Below are 16,402 nucleotides of genomic sequence, written 5' to 3'. Positions count from 1 at the left end.
GCAAAAAGACATACCTGCAGACAGGTGCCCTATAAGGAGCTGTGAATTACATTCCAAAGGCTACCCAGCTTAATTTCCCATTAACTCTAAATTGCCCCAAGACTTGCCCCAAGCAGCTTTTCCATCCCCCAGAACTCCCGAAAATGCTAACGGTCACAGATCACTTAAAACTGGCAGATCTGTAACGCAGTGATCAGCAGGCAGTAGGACATTCCTCTACGTTAGCAAGCCAGTCAAATGTTCGAGTCAGTGAGTTACTGCCTTCCCTTGGAGTTGCTGTTTAGGTTAGATTCACACTTGAGGACCTACATCTTATCGCTGGGACCAGAATTAATATTCTAGTTGCACCCAAATGCCTCAGACATTGGGCTAGGCACTGTGTAGATACAGAGTGGGAGACGGTCCTTGCTTGCAGTCCAGACAGCCAGAGGGAATACGATCTCATTTACAGATGGGAAATGGAGGTGTAGGATTAGGTGACATATGGAAGTGAATCCCAATCTCCTAAATCCCACTCCAGTGCCTTAATCACCAGGCTACCCTTGGACCTGCAGTGATTCCTAGTAAATCTAGCGCTCCTCATTGGCCTTCCCCACACCCCTAGTTACTTGGAACCATGGGTAATTCTGTGTGTAGTATTACTTAACTAGAGACGACCCTACTGCCAGAAACTGAGACACGGAGGGTCAGGCCGAGCGGTTGGAGCAGCGGCAGTCCAGCCTAGTGGTCAGTGTGGTAGCAGCCAGGCCAGGAACCAGAGGTCGGAGCTGGAGTCAGGAGTCAAGAGTGGGGTCGGAACAAGGCACATGTAGGGCTGGAGCAGGCAAAGGCATGCAGAGTCTGTTACCACTATCAGGCAGGGGACAGGTCCAAGCCAGGAAGTGACACTCGGCAGACTGAGCTGCTATGGCTCCTGCAGGGCTTATATACCTGCCCTGAGAGTCACCAGACCCGCTCCTGGCTTGCGGGTTGGCTCCGGAGCCTAGCACAGAAATGACTCATCACCACACGTGGCTCTAGTTCAGGGATGACCAATCACCTCGCATCTACCTGTGATGTCACTGGGACCCATCTTGCACAGCTCACTTCGTTTTTCCAGTAAAAGCGGTTTTTTACTTGGAGGGTAGCACTGGATTATGGAACTGCAACACCCAAACCTGCCCACGTGCAGAGGCCAGGAGCCCTGATATCAAGTCAGCCAACATACACCAGAGAATTAGCTTAAGGGCTTCTCAAAACCAGCTTGGAGGCTTATTTGAAACCAGAGCCAGCTCCCCTTTTTTAGCATTAATTAAAAAAAAAAAAAAAGAGAATAGTCCAGAGGGAAACGTCAGGTCCCATCTTCTATTCTCTGTGTTACATAGCAGCTCAATCCATTCTTCAGGGACCTTCTATGAGCAGCATCTTCTAAGTTAAGTAAAACAGGCTAAATGCTTTTTTTAAGTACACAAGACGTGGAAGGACAACGAGGTGCCTCTCTGCGCCTTCAGCTCCTCCTCAACTAACCCAACAAATGCTAGACACAGCAGCTGTAGTGAGAGCGGCAAGTTAATGAGTTGTCCCAGCACTTCAGGGAACGATACTTGCATTGGAGAACTGTACAAAGATTTGCAGAGTAGGGCCTCTGATGTTCCCTCGTGTCCCTGATCTCTGACTCTGAAAGATCAGCACCAGGGTGAAGTCTCAGAAGATCCGCTCTGCCATGCTCTCTGCACTAATCAAATGCAATTATACTCCCTTGAAACAGGGCCGTGCCTTCTGCCTTATCTCGCGCGGCTCTCCCTGTGTCAACAGATGAATGCTCTTTACCCTTCAGTACATGCAAGCAAATAAATTGGAATTATGCGCTCATCTCTTCTGTAGTAAGAGCTGTGAAAGCGCTAACAAAATACAAATCGGAATAGCAGGAGACTACAAGATAGTACATTCAAAGACGGCAACACACAAGTGCTCAAAAACACTTGCACGCTAATATGGCTAAAACTAAATGTACGCCAACCAAGTCCCGTCTTCTTTCACTGCACCACTCTCATAAATCTGGTCACACTTTATACGAAGGGTGTCATATGCACAGCTGGTAGGTGCCATCTATAGTTAAAGCTGTCCAACGCTTTGCACAATAAGACCCAGTTTTCCATTGTTTACAACTTTGCTAAACTTAAATCCTTCGGGCTGCTATGTCCTGGGCCCCTGCGACGGCAGAGGTCTTGATGACCCCAGGGGTCGCTTCCAGGCTGTGTCCTACGTCCGCTCCTCAGGCAGAATTATTTTGTGAAAGCTGCAGCTAAATACGTTTTGCCCATGCTAAAAAAAATTTCTTCCCCGTGTTTTCTTGAGAAGCTCTGGTGCTTCTGCTTTGGAGCAGGGCCTTGAAACGTGGCAGGGGAGGGGAGGTGTCACCCTGGCACCAGGGACGTGTCTTTTGCCATTCCTGTGAAAATTCACCCACATCTGGCCAAATTATAAGCCTGGAGTGGGGTGAGGGAGGGGAGAGGAGCCACAGGTGCACTCTCAGTTCACACACACTAGGACAGGCTTGTTAAAGTTTGGCAGCTAAATTCTCCCAAGAGGCCATCTGCACTGAGCATGCTCTAGCCCCTCACAGCTTCAACATGCAACTGGACTGCACATACGCCATCCCCACAGAGCAACTGAGCATGCTCCACCCCAGGGCCGCAGGGGCTGAGCAGGACTTTCCCTGCAATTGCTCCTCTCGCTGTCGGTGGCCACTGTGGCACTGGGCACCAGAACTGAGATCAGGGAGACTGTCTACTCTCCTGCTTCCCCTTCTGGCATCCAGGCAACCAGGAGGAAACAGAGGAAGCACCCGATTCAAACGCAGAGGACGAAGAAGTGGGAGGAAGGGTTTGCAGGAGCTAGAAGACGGAGAGCAGAAGCCAGGATGGGTGGGAGTGGGGAGGAGGAGAAAGAGCTGAGGGACAGGCACAGGGTTTGGGGTGGAAGCGTAACCACTAGAGCACATTCCCCCTCCAAAATCTAGAACTGTACCCAGATCCTGAATCTCTCCATTCCTCTGCTGTCAGCAAACATCTGTGAAGCCCACTGGCAAAGTGTGCGCCTCATTCCCCTCTACTGGCAACTCCACATAGAGGATGACAGCCTATTACTGCTCTTATTATTCCGTTAGCTCAAGTGGCAGACGTCTGTGCTGTGGATCAAAAGGTCCACAGCCTGCTCTTGACCAAGCTGGGGTCAATATGGTTCCAGATCATAGAATCATAGAATATCAGGGTTGGAAGGGACCTCAGGAGATCATGAATCTGGGGCTTTTAAAAATAAAACTTAGGAAAATCACAAAGAAACCTGAATTAACAGAGTTACGCTGTCTTAACGTTCCAGCATTCCAAAGTTAAGAAACGCCGGTACTAAGGTTGATTCAGCCCCCTTGGGCACATGCGTTACGACACAGTCTTTAATTACACAACCACAGACAATTACCCCGCCAACAGGACCCTGCCTCATTCAGTAACTGAAGAGTTATTCACTATTTTTTCTCCCTCTTCCTTGTTCAGTGTGTGGCCTGAGGCCTGTTTTAAGCACAGCTCTTCTAAAGCCTGCAATGAGCACAAAGTTATTAACTTCCTGCTGGGGCATTTCTATGATGCTCTCTCACCATGGCATCCGAGTGCTTTACAAACAGGAATTCATTTTCATCGCACACCCGAGAGTAGGTGGGATTCTTACCCTCTGTTAAAGATGGGGAACTGAAGCACAGAGATTAAGGCCAAGCATCTACTAATTTTGGGTGCCTCATCTGGGACAACAAGGCCATTGTTTTCCAGAGTCCTTAGCATCGTCATAGCACATGTGTTCAAAGGACAGCTCCCTCTACTTCCACTGCGGCTGTGAGCGCTCAGCACTTCTGCAAATCCAGCCCCAGGTGTTTCGTGCTGAGCACCCAGAAAATGAGGAACACACAGTTAGTGGCCACCTGGGAAAAGCTGGGTTTGTGTGACTTGCCCGGGGCCACATAAGAACTCGGTGGCAGAGGCAGGAAAAGAATCCAATTGTCCAGGGCAGCATTTCGCTGCCTTACCCAAGAGACCATCTTCATTCATTACACACCTTCCGACTTCTGCAACAAACTGCCAGGATCCTCCCATGGGCGGTCAGGACCAAGGGTCAGAGCAGGGGCAAACCTGGGTCTGCAAGTAGCATAGGAGTTCATAGTCAGGTTCCAGGCCAGGGTAGATACCAAGGGTCAGACTCTGAGTTACGTTTCAGGGTCCAGGTCAGGAGGCAAAGTCCATATCAAGCCAAGGTCAAAGCCAGGAGTTCGGGAGCGGGACTAATCATGGCACCAACAGGAGATCCACACCAGTGGCGGGACACTTCATGGAAGGCCCCGTGGGTTTACACAGGGCATGGAGCCAAACAGGAGCCACGAAGCTGCTGCCTGTCAAACCCTTGAGGCGGAACATCCCATGGTCTGTGTCCACAGTGGGTCATGGAAAGTGGAGCGTAAGCAGGTTACAGCTAGTGCTGGGTGGCAGCATGAAGCTAGCACCGATTCAGGCCTAGGTTCTCGACCCATGGGGCCTTATGCAAATGAGGCACAGGTCCTGCATAGGTAGCCTCCTTCGCTACCCAACCCTGGTTCATCCCTAGAGCAGATCTGCATGAAAGGGGCAGCGGGAATAGTATTCAACCGTCTTTAATGCCATAATGCATATGCCCCCGAGGGGGCTGAATTAGGGTTGCATGGGGCCATCTTAAACCGGCCACCTCCTGACTTTGCAGCCTGAACATTCTTCTGAATAGTTTATACAAAGTTAACCCATTTATAGGCCTTCTATTAATCACCTGCTCCAGGTGGCTTATAAACCTCTGTAAGAGAAACTAATGTCTGCTTATATCGTCATCTGTATTATCTTAGCACCTAGAAGCCCCAGTCACGGACCATATGATTAACCCTGTATAACTGCAGCCTTCCTATACAGCAGTAGCTCTCAAACTTTTGTACTGGTGACCCCTTTCACATACCAAGCCTCTGCGTGCGACCCCCACTTATAAATTAAGAAAACTTTTTTATATATTTAACACCATTATAAATGCTGGAGGCAAAGTGGGGTTTGGGGTGGAGGTTGACAGCTCGCGACCTCCCATGTAATAACCTCGTGACCCCCTGAGGGGTCCCGACCCCCAGTTTCAGAACCCCTGCCCTGCAGTGTGTGACCCACAATTCATTCATTTCAAGACGAACGTGTAGCAGGTACACAAAGGCTGGTTTTTGGGAGAGAGCAGCAGGAAGAAAAGAGGGGGAACGTGGTGGCTTGAGGATCCAATGGCACATCCCAGCCTAAGAGAAGAGATGGGGGAACTATATTAAGGAAGAGGGGTGGAGGAGGGAGAAGGAGGCCTGCTGCTTACTATGGGTATGGCGCATCCTAGGGCAGTGAGCGTACTGTGATCTTCCTCAGCCTCTGGCACAGACAAAGCCGGCAATGTCAGGTGAGCTCACTGGGAATTCATCAATGAAAAGTTTTTTCATTGGAAAGTGCTGATTTGTCAAAAACAAAGAGGTTATTTTATGGGAAAGGGCCTGGTCTGGTGACGTCCCTGTTTTGGGAGCTGGGGAGGGGAGCTTCAAAATTGCCAGCGCATCCTGTTTTGGCATTTTTCCAAAAGAAATGTTCTTTTCGGTTAAATTGCAGATAATGTATAGAAAAAAACCCCAAAAAAGAAGTTAAAACAAGGTTGAAATCAAAATGTTTTCATTGACCCAACGCAAAATACTGTGGGGAGGGGGGGGGTGCGTGTTGCAGTTTGTGAAAAGGTGCAAGATTTTGACTAATTCAGGCCAAAAAAAGTGTTCAAAATACTGAAAAATTTGCCAGGATGAAAAAATGGTTTTCTGCTCAGTTCGAACGCCAGGACCTCAATGGCGCCTAGGGAGTACGTCGAGTGAATGAGCCCAGGACACCTCCCTTGTGCAGAGCCAGTGGGAGTTTTGCTGTGCTGGTTTCCTCTGGAAGCCATCAGAGCCTCGCGAACGCACATCCTCCCACAACTGACCATTGCTGGTCTGTGGGTGACTGGGAGGAGCGGGCAGCGCATGTATTAAAGCACCAATGGGAGCCATCTGGGGTTGAGGGGAAAACACTTTCCCCCCCCCCATTCTTAATTGGACAATGGCTTGGAATGTGCCACGCAAAAAAACCTCAGGAAGGGATGGCCAAATAGGAGAAGATAAAGAGACATGCGGAATGTCTTCCAATAAATCAGAGCCCCACTTCCCTGCACAAAACCTGGAAGAAGTGACTCGAGAGAGACAGGAACACATCAGCCCTGCAGTTAACCAGGGAGACGGTACAGCAGGAACAGGCCAGAGCAGTCTACTGCATCAAACAGAGCAAAATCAGCACCCAAGCCGAGACCTGGCTGCTGCCAGGAGCTTCAAAGCTTTAAAACCAGGAGTTGCCCATATAACACCCTCTTTGATTGCTAAGAATGGGGAAGAAATTCAAAATCTAATCCTTGTTGTATATTTGCGCAGTGCCCCTTTAACCTGCCCCCTCAGAAGCAGGGCTGGAGTGCAAACAGCATCTCATGTTCTGATCCTGCACGTCAGGAGAGAAGAAGGGGGAGGGAGGTGAACTTACTGGGAAGCAGAAAAACAAAGTGATGGATGACAGCACACGCACTCAGTACTTCGAAACAGAGCTCTCAGCATTCCCCCTTCACAAAAGCCAACAAGAACCGAGGGATGGATTACGATGTACTGGGTCCAAAAAAGGAGAAGTAAATCCATATGATTTCTAGCTGAAGGATCACACTCAGAAATGGTAACAACAAAGGGACACTGTCGACCAATAAAACTCTTCCTTGCCTTTGTTACTCAGCACTGTCAACTCTTGTGGTTTGATTACCAATCTCACAATATGCTTTTGAATCCCCAGCTGCTGGAGTCACATTATTCCATGAGAATCGCTGCTTTCATTTTAAAAACATATGTTTTTTCTAGCCCTCAGGGTTGCAGAGGAAAGCAAGAATGTGTGACCTTTTGTAGCGATAATCAAGGTGGGCCATTTCCAGCAGTTGACAAGAACGTCTGATGAAGAGCGGGGCGGGGGGGTGGGGAAGGGGTGGGGAGGTGAATAAACATGGGGAGATAGTTTTACTTTGTGTAATGACCCATCCGCTCCCAGTCTCTATTCAAGCCTAAGTTAATTGTATCCAGTTTGCAAATTAATTCCAATTCAGCAGTCTCTCGTTGGAGTCTGTTTTGAAGTTTTTTTGCTGAAGAATTGCCACTTTTAGGTCTATAATTGAGTGACCAATGAGATTGAAGTGTTCTCCGACTGGTTTATGAATGTTATAATTCTTGACGTCTGATTGTGTCCATTTATTCTTTTACGCAGAGACTGTCCAGTTTGACCAATGTACATGGCAGAGGGACATTGCTGGCACATGATGGCATATATCACATTGGTGGATGTGCAGGTGAACGAGCCTCTGATAGTGTGACTGATGTGATTAGGCCCTACGATGGTGTCCCCTGAATAGATATGTGGACACAGTTGGCAACGGGCTTTGTTGCAAAGATAGGTTCCTGGGTTAGTGGTTCTCTTGTGTGGTTGCTGGTGAGTGTTTGCTTCAGGTTGAGGAGCTGTCTGTAAGCAAGGACTGGCCTGTCTCCCAAGATCTGTGAGAGTGTGTCCCCGCCCACCCGCTGTTCCTCAGACGTTCTTGTCAACTGCTGGAAATGGCCCACCTTGATTATCACTACAAAAGGTGTGTCTCCCCCACCCCCCCACCCCACCCCACCCCCCCGGTATGCATCCGATGAAGTGAGCTGTAGCCCACGAAAGCTTATGCTCAAACAAATTTGTTAGTCTCTAAGGTGCCACAAGTCGTCCTTTTCTTTTTTCTCAGTTTGGACAGTAGAACTAGATCAGATTCCATTCCACTTTTAGATAGTTTTAATAGCAAGCTCTTGGAGAGTAGAAATCCACCCTGGACACATTCTCCATTGGCTGTGTAATGGCAATGCCTTAGTGTCTCAAGGCTTCTCCAGAGAGGGATGCTGACTAGTGGTGAACTTCAGACGAGCACTCTTCATCCATTTAGAGACACTTGGTCCGCCGGGACTTTCTCCCCAGAGCACTTTGTCTCCGGCTTATGGCTGGTAACTACATTAGCCACCGGCCATCAATCAGTAGTGGAGACAGCTTGGTTCTCAAGTGAATTTCCTGAGTTTTAGGTATGTGTCGCAGAAGTTAAAAGGGGAGGGTTACTCTGCATTAGGTTATCATAATTGATTACATCTGTGCCTTGCACACTGGTCACAGTTTCACAGCGTTTAAGGTCAGAAGGGATCACATTAGATCAGCTCCCTCCGTATTCTTGGTAGTTCACACCAGCTTTCAGCCCTCCCAGTCTGTTATTCGATTTCCCCTACACACACACACTCCTTTCCAAATGGTCAGCCACCTCCTAATGGGCACCCAGGTTCACTGTGACACAGACCCAAAGATCGGCATCTCCACTCCTCTCTGGAACACTGGTACTCTTCAGCACTGGGGATTAGTCAAACAGATGCTATTTGTCTGGCGAATGGGGCTGAAGTATCTGCTAGGTTTAGAGCCAAAAGCTGATCTAGCTCGTTACCTCCCTAATCTGGAGAGGGAATAAATCAGTGAATTGCTAGGATCAGGAAGAACATCTCATGGCAACGCATCAGGCTCAGAAAGTGAAATGTACAGAGTCATACTCAGAGGCCAGTCTCCGGAGCTTCTCGTTATCTGCCTTCAGCAGCTCCAAGAGTATTCTTAGGCCCATGGCTGAGAATTGTCCTGGGACGTTAATGGGAGCTGGGGACAGCATTATGTGCACTCCAGGCTATGAACTGGCTTTTAGTGTATCCCTGTTTCCGCCCCACACTTCAGGATTTGACACGCTCAGACCCTCTGGCTGGAGCTCCTCTCCGACTGCTACGGAGCGGAAGAAGAGCCGCATGGGTCCGCTGGTTCTGTTTGTTCAGCTGTCTTCAGTTTCCAGCAGCTCTCACTCCATCACTCCAATAACTAGCAACCAACCTGCAACACCGCCCCCGCCCCCAGACAACGGGGCCCACAGACTCCTTCCTGCCAGCAAACGTATCCCCGCTCCAGAGCCAGCCCCACCTCAGAGCACTACAGAGCAACAGCTGATGGGACACGCTAGAAAGAGGAACATGTCCAGCCCAGGGCTTGAATGCAGATGCACAATGAGTGACAGCAAGCCTGGGGCTGGTGTTCCCAGAACACCGGTATGGGACACAAACCCCCCTGCCCCACCCCGAACTACTGCCCCCTCACTCCTCTGGTGTTAGGGATTTGATTTTGACTCCTTCAGGGCAAACCTCAAGGGGGCTCTGGGCTTGACAGAAGGGGGCACAAGGAGAGGAAGAAGGGCCGGGTGCTGTGGAAGAAGCCAGTATTGATACACCAGGCCTCTGTCCAGGAGTCTCTCCACCAACCTGTGCGGAGTAACTGGCCCCTGCCTCTCCCTGGGAGGTCGCATCAGGGAGCTAGCTCAGAACAGAGGCGGTGAGCACGTGGGATTTCCTGCACCACACCTGGAAAGCAGCGCCATCCTGAAGGACTCAGGGAGGTGGGTGGGGAGTGGTCCGTCTTTCAGAACTTGTGGGGAGAGACAGGCAGGCTCTCATTCATTCAGCAGGGGAAGCCAGAAGCCAAGTTTACCTGGCTCCTGTCCCTCAACTCCGGGGTAAAAAACCCCTATCCCTTACCAGGACAATTTGCGTCATTTATCCGCACAGCGGAGGGTTTGCTGGAAGCCGTTTGGCTTTGCAAGACGCTCCCATGAAAGGGCATGTGCAAGCAATTTCCACGAATCTTCTCTTTTATTTACTAATCAGAAACCCAAACAAAGCAGCCCTGTGTTAGTTCTGTGGTCTGAGGACCACCAGCGATCTGCGGTGCCTTCCTAGCTTGGGTCTGCACAGTGACACGCCAGACGGCCGGGGGTGGGGGAAGGACCTTTTACCAGAAAGGACAAAAGGAGAGAGAGGAGTGCTAGGGCATATGAGAACCTGAAAGTGAAACTGGCAAAGCGGAGGGCTTGATTCAGACCTCACGCCTGGGGAAATGATCCAGCTTCAAGAGCTTATGTGAGAGGCGATTCAGAGCTCAGTTTTCATAATCCAAGGTTCTGGGTAACCCAGAGAAATGCAATTTTTATCGTGAGAGCTTTCCTTCACAGGAGGGGTGTTCTGCCCATACTGCTCCCCAGTTTTCCCCTCAAATGCTATGGCTGGTTATTTCCCTTATGTTGCAATGTACACACAGGGGATGTCTTTGCTGCACAGAGCTAGGCACAGGTGCCAACCAGCCAAGTTGAGCCTGCAAGAAGCCACGTGGCAAAGCCAGCACATGTGACCATGTCCTCACTTGCGCTGCGCTCCCCGGTGTGTATCGCTAGAGCTTCTGGGGGCACATCCCAGGGTGCTCTGAGCTGCGGTGAGCTGAGCCGCTCTGATTCCCTCCCACCAAATCGTGGGAGAACTTGTCTGACCTCCTGGGCACGTGGCGGGAATTGTGGGCAGGCACTGGAGGACGAGCAGCATGGGAATGGTTTAGCCTGTGTGTTCACTGCAAAGTGGGCAGATAACCAGCCCCACTGAAAGTGGAACCCGGGCTCTAACCCCGCTTCCCCAGTTAGCCGGGGTTTAAATCACCAATCTCGGGTGCAAGTTTTGCATGTGGACTGGAGAGGGCTGAGGGGCAACAACCAAAAAGCCCGAGTGAACTTGGCAGCGAATCATAGGATCACAGGATATCAGGGTTGGAAGAGACCTTGGGAGGTCATCTAGTCCAACCCCCTGCTCAAAGCAGGACCAATCCCCAATTTTTGCCCCAGATCCCTAAATGGCCCCCTCAAGGATTGAACTCACGACCCTGGGTTTAGCAGGCCAATGCTCAAAACACTGAGCTATCCCTCCCCCCAGACAGACCCATAGCGTAGGTCAATTTCCCCAAGCAACCCTACGTCTCTGCTACCTTGGACTATCTGTCCAAGCAAGAGGGAATCCCAGTAACAAACTCAAACTAGAGTTCAGCACAATAGACCAGTCCAGCTGTGACCTTAGTGAGCACAATTCCCACTGAGCTTAGCCGGATTTGCTCCCACTCGCACCAAGTTCCTCCATGGCTCCATTACCTTAGAGACTAGGAACAGGGCATAAATATACCAACAATCCCCCCCAGACTGAGTCAGACTCCAGCACACCAAGGCAGCCCATCCACCTCCTGCTCAGAGGGGCATGCTCTCCCTCTAAAGCCAGCACAAGGGGACTGGAGATAAAATCCAGAAGGAAAGAAAACAACCAAGCCCTCAAATGGTAAGTACGTTTGGAAAGACGATGCACAGGGCTGGGAAATGATCACTTCCCCAGCAGCGCCGCATCCGAGCTGCGCAGCAGCTAACTCTGGGCTGACAGTGCTACGGCAAAGGTTCCCAGCAGCACGCATTTGTCTTTTCTTTCAGACAAAGCTGTGCCGTTCATCATAACATGCTGGATGCGACCTCCACTTAACCCTTCCCAGGCTTCGTGGTGCCAGGGCTTTATTTTCAGGTTAGAAGCGGAAGCGTAATTTTAGAGTTACGCTGAGAAGAAAACGGGGCCACAAATGTAAAAAGACTCTTGACACGTTATTTACATGGACAAGTTTCCCTGCTGTTGTTAGCAATACCTCCGGCTTCAAGAGTTTCCCACTATTTATAGATCCAATCTGCTTGTCCCTGGCCGTGCTCTTTGTGACAGTTTGCATTTCACTGGGCTCGAACAATGAAAGACCATTTAAGTCAGTTTCATGTGCGCTTAGTGCCAGTTTTACTTCTAGTTTCTTTGTGCCACAAGGTTTGGGTTTCAAAATCCCTCACTGGCAACCTGCTTACCCCACCATCACTACAGTACCAGAGCACCTCACGAACAGCAGTGGACTGATCCTCGCAACAGCACTGTGCGGTAGGATGTACTTGCCCCATTTTACAGATGGGAAACTGAGGCTCAGAAAGGCTAAGTGACTCGCTAAAGGTCTCACAGGAAGCTTGTGGCAGGGCCGGGAATTGAACCAAACTGCCTCAATCCAGTGCTTTAACCCCAAGACTGAATCATCTCCCCTTTATTTACTCAAAGATACATTTTCTTTCAAAAATCCCATGAAAACATTTAATAGAAGCATTTTTATTGGCTTCAAGTTTTATAAAACCTTGTTTGTTTTTTCCCCGTAGCTTAACTGTAAGTTGATGTCCCCTTTCACTCAGCTTTCAAGATGAATATTAGAAGAAAATTACTTCTACCTTGGACAAAAGCTTACCATAGCTGCACAGCACTTTGTCCCAGCCAAGGTTATTTGCACGTACATGGCTTTGTGTAGGACCTCCATTCAAAGCACAGTCCTGCTTGCCCCCCAGAAGTCCCAGTAGGCAGAACATCGGGTATTTTAATTCTGCTGACGTCCTCTCTCTCTTTCTCTTTCTCTCTCTCTTTCAAGTCACAAACTAGAGCAAAGCCTAAGTCTAATAGCTGATGTCTGTTCAGGGCATCATCTTATTACAAGGCTGCCGGAACGCTCAGCTTGAAGGTTTTATTTTCAGGTTAGCTGCAGGGTTGGGACTGGGAGGTCCACGGGGGAGGGGAGGGAGGAGAGAGAGTTTATTCAGAAAATTCACATGGAGATGATTTCGCCATGACCTTATGAAAGCAGAGCCCTAGCACTGACAAAATACGACAAGGGGTCGCAAAGCAACAAGAGCAACAAAAATAGGAATTCTAATCACACCGATTTCCAAAGCAAGTAACAGGGCAGAGAGGAGCCAGCGAGCTTCACCCTACCTTCAAGCCAAATACACACCCAACCCTAATATTGTACACAGGGTTTTCAACACCAGAGGAAGGGCAGCAAAGCAGATTGGAAGCCAAACTCAGCTCTCTCCCTGCACTATTTTATCCAGGGTGGGTGGATACAAACACACACTCTCTGATAGCTTAAGCAGATACCAAGTCTTTTGCGGGACTCTCACCAGACCTCTCCTGTTTGAATTCTACAGCAGCTTTCACTCCATCAGCTCAAACAGCTTTACAAAGCATTAGTGATAAACTGTTCTTCCCTGTACCTTAAGCTGCAGCAGGTACACGAGTTGCATCAAACTGTCAATTTCAGCCTCCCAGGCAAACTCCAGAAACCCAGGGGACAGCTTCTCCCTCCCCACCCCTCACACATCCCGTCTCATTCACCTTTGAAATTACCTTGATACCAGCTCCCGTGCTTGGACCCTTACCTGAGCTGCTAACACAGACGCTCCATGCATAGTTATGAAGTAAGGTAATGCACCTAAAAGCAGCTACTCCGCTCCGGAGCACAGACTAGACATCAATTATTCCAAGTGCTCCTGGTTGTTTTTTCTTCCATTCAATCTTCCACAACCGCTGAATAAATCTCACAGCTACAAGAACACACTACATCCCTAAAGGGAAGGGAAGGGAAAGATTCGAACGGACTTTAAAAACCCCTCAGTGGGCTATCAACACGTTTTCCAGACCCCAAACCGAAATTCAGGACCGCCACAAACACTGGTGTTCTGCCCTCTCCAGAGCAACCATGCCAAGAGGAACAGAGATCCGCTGTGTTGAGCATGGCTCCATAACAAACCAGAGGGAAATGTGGCCACAATAGACACCCCCCCCCAGCCCCGATTCAGCAAATCACTTAAGTCCAGGCTCAAGTTTAAGTCCTACCGAAGTCACTAAGAGTTGGGCCTTTATTCCGGGCAACACTTAAGCTCCTGTTTAAGGGAGGGGGAAGGGGGGACATAAAGGAGCCTGTCTGGGAGGGTAGCCACTTTCCAATGAGCACAGGAAAATGGCATCGTTGTTCATAATAATTTCCCTGCCTCTGGGGGGACCTGCGCTCCTCATCCATGTTGGACAGTTTCTTTGTCTTGCAAGACTATTTTTGTCAGCAGCAGAAGAAGCATCTCCTGGTTACCCACTTTCAAGCCGGCGTTCTGAAAGGCCACCCTGAGGCGCAGGGCTCATTGGGGACGAGGAGGGGGCCAGCGAAGGAAGCTTGTCCGGAGTGTGTGAAAGATCCCTGCATCACACACAGCCCCGCACTCAGGGAAGGGGGAGAAGGGAAAGTGCCCAGCTGGCTGAGAAAAACAACTGCATTCCAGCACCACAATCCCAGTCTGCTGCATCCCCCTCCAGCCCCCAGCCCAAGTGTCACTGGCCCGCAATTTGTTATGAACCTGAAATCCCCAAGCCTCACAGCCAGCCCCCTCAAGGGGCCACAGCCTTCAATCCAGGTGACTCCCCATACCACCCGCCACCCTCCCCCACCATCCATGAGGGCACTCATGGGGGGGGGGGGGAAGGCATCAATATCCCATTGGATTTCTGTGTTATATCGCCCACGCAGTGAATGTTCCCTGCACTACCGACCAAAACCTGGCCACGACCAAAACCTGGCCACCCCCATACATAACCCCTGCCTCCCAGCCCACCCATCCACCACACTCCCTGATCCATAGCTCCCAACATACACACACGCAGCCCAAGTCACTCCCCACCCCACCATGCCCCCAGGACTACACACTGGCATCTCACACTTTACAGTATGTCTCCCACACCCATGGACCCCAGAATCTGCTCCTCTAAACCCACCCCCACATCACCCCCCCAAGATCCTAGCCTCCAGCACCTTACCCCTGTTCCCCTAAATCCAGCCCCACTCACAGCCCCCAATATGTGTCACTCTTCCAGACCCCTGCCCACCAAAGTCCCCCCAGACACGCCTTTATACTTCTCACCCCAAGGATATTACCTCTGCCCTGTACAGCCCTGGATCCTCCCACTATACCCCCCACCCCCTCTCCCAGCTCCCCATGGATGTTACTCCTGCCTCATACCCTCCATCCTCCTCTATATCCCTGCGCCCGGATCCTGCCCCCCATGGATGTTACCTCTGTCCCATAACCCCACAGATCCGCCCTGAATACCCTCACACTCCAGTCCTGCCCCCCAGACTCCCACAACTCCCCAGATCCTTCCCCTATTCCTGTGGCCACTGATCCTGCCCCCAACCCCTGTAGTCGCCCAGATTCTCCCTACACCACACCCCGCAATCCTGCCCCCCAGCCTCCAGGGTCCTGTAGCCTCCCAGATCCTCGCCCACACCCCCACTCTCCAATCCTGTTCCCCAGATTGTCCCCTATAGCCCCCCCGATCCTGCCCCCCCCAAACCTGCATGGCCCAGTAGCCCTCCAGATCCTCCCCCAATACCCCATCCCCTAATCCTACCCCCCCAGGCCTCCATAGCTCCCCAGATCCTTCCCCTGGCCACTGAGCCTGGCCCCCAGGCCCCATGGCCCACAGATCTTCCCTATACCCTGCCCCCCACTCCTGCCTCCCAGATCCTTGCCCATACCCCCAGCCCCCAATCCTGCCCCCAGCCCCGCAGCCCTCCAAATCCTCCCCCTATATCCCACCGCCTAATCCTGCCCCACAGCCCCCATAGCTCCCCAGATCCTGGGCCATACCCCACCCCTCGAGCCTGCCCCCCAACCCCCACGGCCCCCAAATCCTCCCCCATGCCCCACCCCCCGCAATCCCGCCCCCCAACCCGCCAGAGCCGCCCCCGGTGCTGCCCCCCGTCTCCGCCCCGTCTCCGCCGCACTTGCCTGGGGCTCTGCCCGCGGTCCCGGCTCGGGGCTGGCGGGGGCTCGCTGCGCACCGGGGCCGGGCGGCGGGGCCGGCGCAGGTTCCCTCTGCCCGAGCCGAGTGAGCGGCAGCCGCTGCCGAGCGCCGCGGAGCCGGGCACCGGCGGGCACCGCGCCGCCACCTAGCGGCCGCTGCCGGGCACGGGCTGCGGGCGGGGAGCCCCGGGGGCCTCCGGGCGTGGGGGGCTGGATGAGGGGTTCGGGGGGGGGGATGATGGGCTCCTGGCAGTGTGGGGGTGGAGGCCCCATGGGGGGTTGGCTGTGGGGTTGGGGGGGGGATGATGGGCTCCTGGAAGTGGGGGGTAGAGGCCCCGTGGCGGGGCTGGTTATGGGGTTTGGGGGGGCTGATGGGCTCCTGGCAGTGTGGGGGTGGAGGCCCCATGGGGGGTTGGCTGTGGGGTTGGGGGGGGGGGATGATGGGCTCCTGGAAGTGGGGGGTAGAGGCCCCGTGGCGGGGCTGGTTATAGGGTTGGGGGGGCTGATGAGGTGGGGGCCCAGGTGGTCCTGGCAGTGGAGGAGTAGGGGACCTATGGGAGGTTGGGGGCCCAAGGGTTCCTGGCTATTGAGATTGGGGGTCCTTGGGCCCCGTGGCCCCTGGCTGTGGGATCAGGGGGACGCCCACAGGTGGATCTGGCCCTGGGGAACTAAGGAGGGG

The 16,402-nt window shown here is 51.9% G+C and overlaps 1 protein-coding gene across 6 annotated transcripts in view; it reads right to left on the bottom strand.

Moving 5' to 3' along the window:
• Positions 1–15,833, bottom strand: part of SEMA4G (semaphorin 4G) — a 108,324-nt gene extending 92,491 nt beyond the window's left edge. For 4 of the 6 annotated variants that reach the window (XM_073354520.1, XM_073354521.1, XM_073354526.1 and 1 more), the window contains exon 1: positions 15,709–15,833. The gene's annotated coding sequence lies outside the window, so the exon portion shown is untranslated. Of the gene's footprint in view, positions 1–12,344; positions 12,597–13,308; positions 13,495–15,708 lie in introns of those variants that run through there. The other 2 variants (XM_073354523.1, XM_073354524.1) reach the window with 2 other exon arrangements.
• Positions 15,834–16,402: the final 569 nt, after the last annotated feature.

This window comes from Lepidochelys kempii, chromosome 7 (assembly GCF_965140265.1).
Source record: "Lepidochelys kempii isolate rLepKem1 chromosome 7, rLepKem1.hap2, whole genome shotgun sequence".
Lineage (NCBI taxonomy): Eukaryota > Metazoa > Chordata > Testudines > Cheloniidae > Lepidochelys > Lepidochelys kempii.
Note: the sequence above shows the minus strand (reverse complement) of the source record. Positions and strands in the feature narration are given on the sequence as shown.